The sequence below is a fragment of the Corvus brachyrhynchos genome, unplaced genomic scaffold (genome assembly GCF_000691975.1).
Source record: "Corvus brachyrhynchos isolate BGI_N302 unplaced genomic scaffold, ASM69197v1 scaffold43, whole genome shotgun sequence".
Lineage (NCBI taxonomy): Eukaryota > Metazoa > Chordata > Aves > Passeriformes > Corvidae > Corvus > Corvus brachyrhynchos.
Window position 1 is genome coordinate 732,623 of NW_008237353.1, and position 11,180 is coordinate 743,802.

Below are 11,180 nucleotides of genomic sequence, written 5' to 3' on the forward strand. Positions count from 1 at the left end.
GGAATGACTGCAGGGTGATGAGTCTGTAAAACCTTGTGTGTCAGGAAGGAGGGATGTAAGCATCCTCCATGACAGGAACTAAGGGTCATAAAGCAGATTTGAAAATGAACTAAAGGATGTATTTTCTTCACACCAAATACAAGCAAGCCACAGAAATTGGCTGTGAGATGCCGTGAACAATAAAGCTCATCTGTTTTCAGAAAACTAGGTAACTCAGTGGAATAGGAATCCATGGAGGGCAACTACATTCAAAAGCACCACCTCTGGCTCAGGAAGTCTTCTGTGATTCATGGGGGTGTCTCACATGATTTCCTTCTCCATTCTCCCACTCCTTCCTAGAAATCTGCCTTGGACTGGTGTTGGAGTCTTTTGGTCTGACACAGCACAGGTGTCCATTCACGTGGAAAGGGATTACGTCAGCATGATATCCTTGCCATAACAAGGCATCCAGAATGCACAAGGGACTTGAATGGATGCACAAGGGATATGAAGGGGATGCACTGTAGCACCTGGGCCCTGGAAGAGGGTGAGCAAAGTGAGACAACTCCTATGAGAAGGAATTGACCCAAATTCTTATATATTTTTTGGTTTTCCATCAACTGGTTGACACAAACTCTCCAGGATCCCACTGAAGACCCTTGTGGCAAGTCAGCCATTATTGGATTTTGACTTCAAAGTCTTGCCAAAATTTCAGTGGTTTGGATTTGTTGGGGTTTTTTTAAAATACAAACAGTGCTCAAGGTTATATTTACCATGCTTAATTTAACAGTATTTGGTGCAGAGGCTGTAGAAGTTTCTGGTTTTTTCCATACACAGATGCCCCTTAAGAATCAGACTATGCTACTGCCTGGAAAAAGCAAAAAGCATCCTGTCTTAGGACCTTTTTGTGAAGATTTTTCCATGTTGTACTTTGTTTTGTTTTTCCATTTAATATGTCAGTGGACATCATGACAGGTGTGAAAAGGCTGCTTCCTTTATCTTGTACATTCAGATGGAATTTATTTCCCTATGTATCACATGTGATTGAGTCCAAAAGCTTGGTCTTACAGCAGGTCTGCAGTATAATGTCTATAGAATTTTGCCATCATCCTTCACAGGTATGCAAAGGAGCGTGACAACTAGTTACTTCCTTTGCTCACATGGAAAGTGAGTGTAAACTGTTCCAAAGCTGTGACCCTGGCAGAGTTTTATTTGTAGAAGGAAAGTGAACAAACTTGCCTGGCTGTGTGGGGAAATACCCACCTTTTCAAGTCTGGCAGTGGTGTCCTTGTGCAGGGGTGTGGGATGAGCTACTGAGATAACTCTGTTCCTCTCTGATCCCTTGAGTGACTGTACCTGTATTGGGTCGGATCAGGCATTGCTGTCCTCCTCCTCTGCATTCGGCTCTTGCAGCATCAGACACTGACAGCAGCTGCTGTCCAACTTCCTTTCTGTGCGTTCCTCTCCAACAAACTCTCCCTGGAAGAGAAGGGGAGAAAGCTGAGGGTCCCCAAAATATTGTCTTTTCTTGTCCAGAGACAAGGAAACACCTCTGTATATTTTGCCACCTTGTAGTCAGCCTACCATGAACTCACTCACTTTTGTACACTGCAATTATGAGTGATGAGGGGAAAGGACTTTTCCAATTCTAACATGCTTAAGTCCTCTTTCTTGAGAGAAAATCTTGAGTATATATATAAAGGCACTGTTAATTCCCAAGGACATCAGATACCTATAAGCCTTGCAGGGTGCCACAAAATTTTCTGAGCAGTCCCTGCCTTTCCTCTACACGAGTTTAAAGACGAACAGCAGAAGGAAGTGTATAGACCTGTCTGCCTAAAGACTTAAGCCCAGAAGAGTAACTATGGACTAATTATTCCTCTTCTGCACCAGTGTGAAATGCTTTTAAAGAGCCATTTATGATCCTGTTATTTCAGCCACTGATGGCAGAGGAAGCCAAGGAGACAGGAGGACATGCCATGGCTGGAGGCAGAGCATCTTATCCATCTTAGGGAAAAAACACAGCACCCATCTCCAGCTACAACTGACTGAACCTCCCTATGAAGGTGCCATTAGTTGAGTTGCTTCTTTCAGAGCCTCAAAACTATGTGAGCTGAATCAGGGCCTGTAAAACACATTCTCACACAGCTTTAAGTGACGATATGTTCAGTGGTTTTAGGAGGTTCTGCATCTCCCCCATATTCCAGGTCCTTAAAATATTTCACCTCAGTTATGTGACCACCTCTGCACCCATGTCCTCCTAGGGGTCTCTCCAGCTTTCTTCTTTTCCTCCCTTTCCCATCCACACCACAGCTATATCTGGCCTCACTTACCAGCTATAATTTTTTTTTCTTTTTTACAGGCTTATTTTCTTCCTCTTTTAGAACTGCATAACCCTTTGGGCCTGCCAATTGCAGTGAGGGACGAAGAGCTTAAAATAAGAGAAAAGAAGTCAGAGATATTCCTTTTTATTTATCATAAAACCCAGACTTTTGGTTTAGCCCTGAAAAACATTCACATTGGAAATCTAACACCCTTTTCCAGCAGCACCCTTAAATAAGCACAGCCACAGGTACAGTCCAGGGGGAGGAAGGAGCCAGAGCTGCCAGCTAATTACCCAGCCCACTAGGAAAGCTGCAACAAGCTCCTGAAACATGTCCAAGGAGAAAAACAACAAAAGGAAATCTGGTGGGGCTGGGAATTGACAGAGGCAGGGAAGGAATAGGTTATTTCAGGAGGATTAAAAGGTCAAAGGACTCAGTGTGGAGAAGCCAGACCAAATCCACCCAAAGCTGTTAGTATGGGATCATCTGAAAAACAAATCCAGGGGCTAATCCTTCAGCCTGCTCAGGAGAGAAGTGCATGTCAAAGATGTACCCCCTCCTCCTGCTGAGCATGTCCTCCTTCTGGCTGAACTCGTGAGATGACCCTTCTCAGATGTCCATCCATCTGTGACACCACCTCATCCTTTGTCCCAGGTTTGCTCAATCCTTATATGCAAGCAAATGGAAACCTGTAGGGGCAAGTAGGAAGCCCAAGGGTGAATTCTTTGTCCCCATACTAAATACAGGCACTGTCACTCCACTCAAAAGGATGGTATATCAGGGAAGAAAATAGCAAGCCTTCCAAGGCAGTTCCTGTCTTGCCAAGTAAGAGTGTATTCTGCTTCCCAGGTGCATAGTAGAAAAGATGTGATGAAGAGTTGTGTGACCATCCTAAGGCTGTGAACCTCCCTGGTGGATGTCCCTCACCTCAAAGATGTAAAGAGAAATACCAAGAACCGTTTACTCCACACCTAACAAACTAAGTGGAGCTTTTCAGTTCCAATCCTTAATGCTGCCCGCACACAATATTGCCCTTAATAATGTCCTCACAGTCAAGGATAGGAGACAGCTCTATACCCTCCATGGCATCCTTTGCTCCACAGATGTCTCTAATAGTTGTTCTTGCCACACACACCAGACTTTTCACACTGCTCAGGTTAGCAAAATAGGCTGCGGCGCAGAAAAGTAATAGGCACCTGCTCATGACCCATGAGCCTGCCCACTTCGTTTTTCTCTTTTAGCACTTCAGTCTGAAGGGTATAAACTTGGTTACATTTCCTTACAGACACAAATTCTCTAGAAGACAGGGCTTTTCAGCATCCTCAAAGCAAAACAACTCATGGTTTTCTTTGGGATGCAGCTTTGAGAGAAGATGTCTCAGGCAGGTCTGGATGAAGCCTGTATGTGAGGTCTGGATGAATTGCAGACATGCCTATCGCTGTGGAGGGATCCTTCCAGTTCTAGCTGTGTCTCCTCTGCCTAATACCTGTGTGAGAAGGCTTTGCTGCCTCTGCCGCGCCGGGATGGCACTGACGTGACTGGTGGCATCTCCCGCGAGCAAAGCCCAGCCCGAGGCTGCGGCTCCCGGCTCTTGGCACCAGGCGGCAGATCCAGGCACCACCTAGAGGCACTCGGGCTGTAGTAAGGCTGGAGAGGTCAGCTCTTTTCCACCACATTAACAATGTAGTACGACGTCTATCACTAAAGCTAAGAGCCTCAGCATTCCCATTTTCCTGTTCCTTATTTTATCAAAACAAGTTGATTAGTTTGAACAATAAATGCAGGTCTGGAAGCCCTCAGGGAGAGAAAGCTGTGGGCAGATCCTCTGGGAGGGGAAATTCAGCCCACAGCAAAAAGAGTCCTGTGGGACAGTTTAATTGGTGTTTCTCCATAATCCAGGCAAGATGTGCTCAGTTTGCCAGCAGCTTGGTTTAGGCACTTTTTTGGTGAAAGTCTCAGCCTCGATTTTTAGCCATTGAACAAAAGCAGGTTTCTGTAATTGCTTTTTGTGGTCATCCACAACATCCCAGCTTTTTAGTCTTGAACAGTGAAGCAGCCTCCCCAGGCCAGAATTGACCAGGATTGTAGCACTACTGAGGGAAAAATCTATTTCTCTTTTCTCTTCCGAAGCCAGTTCCTTTGGGAACTAGATACTGAGCTGTGGTACTGATTCCCTGCACTGAACCACGTGGGCTCCTATCCTTGCATCTGGATTAGCTCTCCAGAACACGGTGAAATAGTGCCCTCAGAAAACAGATTCACGTGTCTTAACTTCCTACCACCTTCTCATTTTTGTCTTTCCAGATTGTTCTTCTTTTCTTTTGCAACCTCTTTTTCCACTATAAACCTGTTGCTGGCCCCTCCCAAGTAGGAACTTAAAAAATAATTGCTAGGTCTACAAAGGCAGAGGTGGTTTTGTTTGTTTTATGCCACGGGGTATGTGTCATGAAGTTTATTGCACCACTGAAGGTCGTTACTATAATGAAGTACCTCTCCATAATAGGAACTGGAGACAAGCCTTGGATCTTTTTGTGCCTCCAAGTAGCTATTTTCCTACACTTGGTCTCCCCGACCAGGGAGAAACTTTCTAAGAAATATCAATGGCCACTTTTAAGATCCAGAACAGCATCCTGTCTAATATTTCTAACATACTCAGACATACAAAAACATCACTAAACCCTTGTGGTGAGAGAACCACACCTCTGACAGATCTGAATGGAGATAAGAAAAATATTTCCTGAAACTCATTAGACTAAGATCAAACCACCTGAAAAAGGAGAAGTGTCCTCTGCTCAATGAAACTCCTGAGCTTTGGATTTTATATGATAGGGGCACACTCCATAAGAGGTAAGTGGCCTAGCACGGTGACCATATGCACCTGTAAGCTCAGAAACATGAATTTCCTTTCTCCGTATTCCCAAGAATGCAATACCTCAAGAGATGTTTGAAATCCTTCTGTCACCTGCACTTTGTCATGTACTGGCACCCCACAAAAGGACACGCATCTGACCTTGATGCTGCAGACACTTGAGCACGTGCCTAAAGATATTCTCAAAGCCAGTCAAGCTGGTCATGCAGTTAACACCACTGAGCACAAGTTACCTGTTCAAAATGAGCACTGCAGCAGGGACCTTGCAATTCCAGCAGCTACATGGATCTCCTGTTGGAACTGTCTCTCTTGAGTAGCCCTCCGCATATGTGTGTTTCTTCCTTGGGTCCTGTTCTAGTGCTTGACTCCCTAAATTTTTCTCTTTCATACCACTTTTTTTTTTTTTTTGTTGCTCTGGGACTAACTTAAATGTCAATGTTACATTACAGAGAGGATACAGCACTTTGTAATTCCTTCATTGCTTAGCTGTATTTCTCATGCCATGGGGCAATGTGTTTGCTTCATGACTCTGGGCTGTCAAATAACCTTTGAGAAAACCATGCCCTTGCTGATAAGACCAAAGAAATGAAAAATGAAAAAAAAAAAGGGCTTTGGCAGAGCAGTTTCTATTGCATGCACTAATCAGTGCCTTCTTTTGCTGCAGTGTACTTTGCTACAAGGAAATGCCTGGCAGGTTCGCTATCTCAAAGCAGCATTTCACCTACTGTAAATGTTCATCAGAAAGAGAATGAGGAGATGGAGCTCCAGTTCCACGGGCCCTACGAACTGGTCTCTTTTGGGAAGGTCTCCCACTGCGGCCCACCACAGGGCCAAGTTCTCTGCCCTCCTGCTTGCAGCTTTGGAAATGGGCAGTGCTGGCCCCACTTGCTGATTTCCCAGTATTTCACACAGCACAGAGCCACTTGCAAGGTCCAAGAAGCCAGCCCCTTTATTGCAACTGAGCTTTCACCCATTTATGTTCTGTACAGCACACATGGCAATGGTGGCACAGGCACAGCAAGCAAGGTCTCAGCTGAAGATAGAACCACAAAGAAACACAGAATATTTGGGGTTGGAAGGGACATTTAAGACCATCCATTTCCAACTCCCCTGCCACTTCTAGGGCTGGGGCATCCACCATTTCTCCAGGCAACTTGTTCCAATGCCTCACCACCCTCATCATAAATAATTTCTTCCTTATGTCCAACCTAATTCTACCCTTGCAGTATATAATTGTTGCCCCTTGCCTGTCACTACAGGCCTTCGTAAGAAGCCTCTCTCCATCTTTCTTACAAGCCTCCCTTACATATTGAAAACACACAGTAAGGTTTCCCCAGAGATGAAAAGATGGTTGTTTCCAGTAAAAGTCTCTTTTTGCTACAAGAGTTGGAAATCCTACCTTCTCGTTATAAGGAATATCATACACAGTTCCAAGTAAACTTCAAGGAAAACAGGATGCTATTTCATTCAAGTATCACAACTGATATTTGTATTAAATGAAAGAGTGGAAAAATTGTGAATACTAATGAGAGCAAAGGGTAGGTGGCCTTAGGTGGCCTGCTTCTTCCTATTCTTGTAACAAGGGTAAGTGGATGGAAACGAAACACACATCTGCTAATGAACATGGCGTAATTTCGCTAGAAAAGGGAAGTGAGGATTTCTTTTTTGCCTGATCCTAAACCATTTTCCTGTCAATATAAGTGGGTTTTGAGAGGATCACTTTGCCTTGCTGCTTTCTATTTCCACTTTGCCAGGGAAACAAGCAAGCTGCAAAGAAACAGACAAAGCTCTGAGCTGTGTCACATGGCCCAATTCAAAGAAGGAAACTCTTTGAATCATCAAAGGAAGCAGGGGGCTTATTTCTTTTTTCCATTATGCAAAATAACACATTTTCAAATTTACTGCCAGCTCCAATTCTTCTGGGAAAAGAGGGAGTTCTGGGAACTAGTAGCTGAAGTAAAGTTAAAAACTTGGTGTCGGGATCAAAATTCTTGGGAAAGGAGGCCTTTCTGTTCCTTGCACTTGGCCTGAATATCTACCCAATTAAGTTTCATTGTCCTAGAGAAAAGTGTGATTTAAAAGCCCTTTTAAAAACTAGGAATAAAACTATATGGATAACTAACCACTGAAATGTGTTGGAAACACAATGCTAAACTTCGTTGCAGTCAGGTTTGGACCCTCCTTACAACTCTGCCCTCCTAAAACTAAAATGAAACTGCTTTCACTCTATTTCAGATGGTGTGAGACCAGTTTAGCTTTTCAGAAAGATGCTTTCACTTGAAAACGGAAATATATCTACAAGAATTTGAAGGAAGCTGAGATGTTCTGTCAGCTGATGGTTTGACCTATACTGTGTGATATATACAGTTCCTATTTTCAAAAGATTCATCCTAGACCCATTGTAAGAAGCTGGTTGTTCCTGTTGAAATTGAAACCAACGCTACAGTTTTACAGCATAATGCTGTTAGGGCAGGTGGAATATGTATGTCTTTAAATAAGAAGAAGACATTATTAAAAACTGTGAAGAGATGGTAAATGTTGGGGAAAATTGACAGTAGGAAGCAATTCTTAAGGCTCACATACAGTTATGCCAATGGTAACAGGGTAAGTCCAGCTCATCTAATTGGAACAGGATTAGTCAAAGGATGATGCATATACAGTGCTAGTGGCAATGGTGGAAAAGTCTTCATCATCCACAAACTTTGTCAGAGCAGAGACTGGCATTCACTCTGCACAGCGCTACACCATCAGAGCAAAAGTCCCTGGGGATACCTCTCCTACAGAGGCTTCCTCCATTTCAGCTGAATGCCTACAACTATAATGCTAAATGCTTAGCGAAAACTGAGGAAACTGCATTGCCTTTTTTTGACATAGCAAGCAAACCTGCTTGAAATGGTAACAACAGAAAGGTCTGGCTGCAGGCACCAAGACTGCAGTGGAGTTCCCAGGGGCACCAGCTCAGGCTCTGACAAGAAGTTAAAATGGAAATGGCTGGTGAAAAATTCATAATAGAGACATGCCTCAAGGACACTTAGTAAAAACAGCCAGAAATGCTGGCCTCATTCCTATATGCTATTTGTCATGTATGTCAAATATTGACATACAGCCCTGTCAGGCATCTTAGTTTTTTAGCTGTTCTTAGGAACCTGGAGACATTTATAGCCTCTTCCCTTGCAGTGGTGCCTCATCCCCACACATTTCCCAGGCACTTCGTGGTGTGCTGGGGCAGTGCCGATGCCGCAGGTGGCATGCACACTTCAGAACAGGCTTGTTCTTGCAACTAAAGGCAGGGGGTGGAGTCTGTAAGGTAATCTTAGCTCAGTGCTGGGGCATCATCTATCCTCAAGCTGCTATTCCTGTTTTCTTGGCCTTGACAGGTCACAAAATCTCCTTGTCAGTGTCACCAATGAGTAATTGCCGTAACAAACCCTGGATCTGTGTGGCCCATATTTTGCCCAGACATAGAGGAGATATTTTAATGTGTATATGTCCCTTGCAAAAGAGGAGGGTGTTCCTCTTATTGTCCCTTTGTAAATAAGAAGGAGAGTTTCTGAATTTTATTTTTTTTTTAATAACTGTAGTTAATCTAGAGTTTCTCTCCTCTGTCAACTTTCAGTGTAATTTGTTCAAGCTGAGACCGGGTGCAAGAAACAGCTGGAGCATGTTTAGTGCAATGTTTCCTCCCAAAGCTGCCTTCTCCTGGGAGAAACAAGGGCAGATGAAGACTAGAAACTGCAGCTGAAAAGAGATGATCAACACTTCCTTTACAGGCAAAGTATGATTTGGTCAAAAAAATAGACAAGCATCTGCCTAAATGGACAAGTAGATCTTTAGTGCTAGAAGCACTGGTTTGTAATGAGGCTGCTTTCCTGTCCATATTCCAGGCAGTCACAGACAGAAGTGTAATGCTAGGGAATTTGGGAACAAAGCAAATACCTGGAACAAGTAACAGGAGAAAACCAAACCCACACCTATGGCTCAGGCCACATCTAAACCCGTGGTGTGTCCTAGCCCATACTCATTTCTCTTACAAAGAAAAGACTGGAGCCAGAAACCCGCTCATCAAACCCCAGGCTCTAAACAGAGGGGCAAAGCAGTCGCAGAGGGGCCACATGTTCTTGGCCAAAGGACTGTGCTGTAAAGAAAGTTTGACACCATTCTTGGAACAATGCATTTTTCTAATTACTTTCATTTCATCAAGGCTTTTATGCACTCAGTAAAGGGTAGAGCCAGCCAGTTCTCAGAAATCTGATGATGTGAGTCTTTGGAGACTCATCCAAAGGTGGAGCAGGCCACAGGACAGGTGGAAAAACTAGGCATCAAAAGTCAATTAAATTCATTAATTCAAAGAAGCACCTCTGAGCAAACTGCAGGAAGACATCACAAGTGCCTTTTCTGAGCAAAGCAACATAAAATCCAAGTGATGGACAAATCAAAACAGAAAAAAATGCCAGTTTTAATAAACAAACCTCTGTGTACTGGAAAGGCTGATAACGTAACAGGCAGGATACAGGACATGGTTTCGAGGAACTCAGCCCATTTCTCTACTCCCTCAGCAGTTTCTGAGGGAATCTTGGAAAAGTCACCAACTTGGATTCATCCCCAGCTAACTCTAGACATTAAGAAGAGGACGGTGCCTAAATTTAGGACAGTCAGCACCTTAGGCCCTTTTCCATACTCCAGAGGGCAATTCAGACACCAGGTGAATGAACCAAGATGTTCATTTAGTTTAGAAACCATATCTGCTGTCTGGTGGCACAAGTACTGTCCTCCACGCTTCAATTCCCAGCTCTGGACACTGGGATGGCATCACTGATTCTTTGCCAAGGCCACGGGAAAGTGATTATTATTAAAGAACATGAAACCCTGAAATGCCCTATTGATAGGAGCAAGGTATCAGTTAGAGCAACTGCTCTTAGTGATTTTCTTGGGAAGATTTTCTAATTGGAAGCATTGGGTTTGAGTTCCTTGAAAGCCAGATTTGCCAAGAAGTAAGTAAAGAAACCTGATAAAGCACATTTTCCACTAACTGTTATTTGCAAATAAGTGTTCTGTCACATGCTGCTGCATTCACAGAAGAGGTTATATATGAAACTAGATCTGGTCTTCTACAAGTGACGCTTTCTGTTTTGTATTTTCCTTTTCTTTGCTAAGGCCTTCTGTTGAAGTTCTTGCACTAATCCCTTGTATTTATAGATGATAATCTTTATATAGTTAAACTCTTACTTGCATAACTCATTCTTAAGAGACTGATTATCAACACATGTAACCTTTTGGCATCTTTTCACACTTCTAGAAGACATAGCTCATGCTGATTGTATTTTGAACTTGAGTGGACTTGACAGAATGGAGCTGAAGGCCATGCAGATATATTTCTTTTTTTCCAAAACAAACTTGAGAGTCCAAGAATAGCTATGAGAATATATCACAGCCCTGTGGGATCAACCCAGCATTTTGTGTCTGACATGGCTGAAGGTGGATGTGTCTGCAAGAGACCAGGCATAAGACAGAGAGCTCCTTCTCCAGAATAGCTCCCAATCTAAGACTTTCTAGGCCAGAAGTAAGGTCTTTGCCTTACAACTTCTACTAATGTTGACACTAACATGAGAATTGGGTCAATTAAAAACCTAAATCCAACTTAAGCACCACAGTATTAATTGCTTGTAACACCAAAGGGTTATGGCTTGAATTCCTTTGGGGCCTCTGTGTGCAGGATCCTGAACTACTACAGCAGAAATGGTCACCCATCTGAGCCACCCTGGCACCTCACAGGACACTCCCTTGGCAGTACCAGGCACCCTGTCACCTACACAAGACCTGGGTGGGAGGGCTCAGGTCACCTGCCCATGTTCCACTCACAGAGACTAACCTTTTGCCTTGCTCCTGTTACTCTGTTTGCTGCTCCTGCACAAGAGCAAATGCAGAGTAAAGATGGAAACAGGAGGAACTGCTACAGCTTGCTGGGACAGCGGATAGCCAAGTGCCTCCAGTGCCCCTGTGGTTCACTG

The 11,180-nt window shown here is 43.7% G+C and overlaps 1 long non-coding RNA gene across 1 annotated transcript in view; it reads right to left on the minus strand.

Annotated features, from left to right (window-relative positions):
- Positions 1-11,180, minus strand: part of LOC108445813 — a 29,077-nt gene that overhangs the window by 13,190 nt on the left and 4,707 nt on the right. The window contains exons 2-4 of the long non-coding RNA XR_001860792.1: positions 2,857-2,992; positions 2,313-2,410; positions 1,336-1,458 (exon numbers count right to left, since the gene is read on the minus strand). This is a non-coding gene — a long non-coding RNA (uncharacterized LOC108445813). The remainder of the gene's footprint in view (positions 1-1,335; positions 1,459-2,312; positions 2,411-2,856; positions 2,993-11,180) is intronic.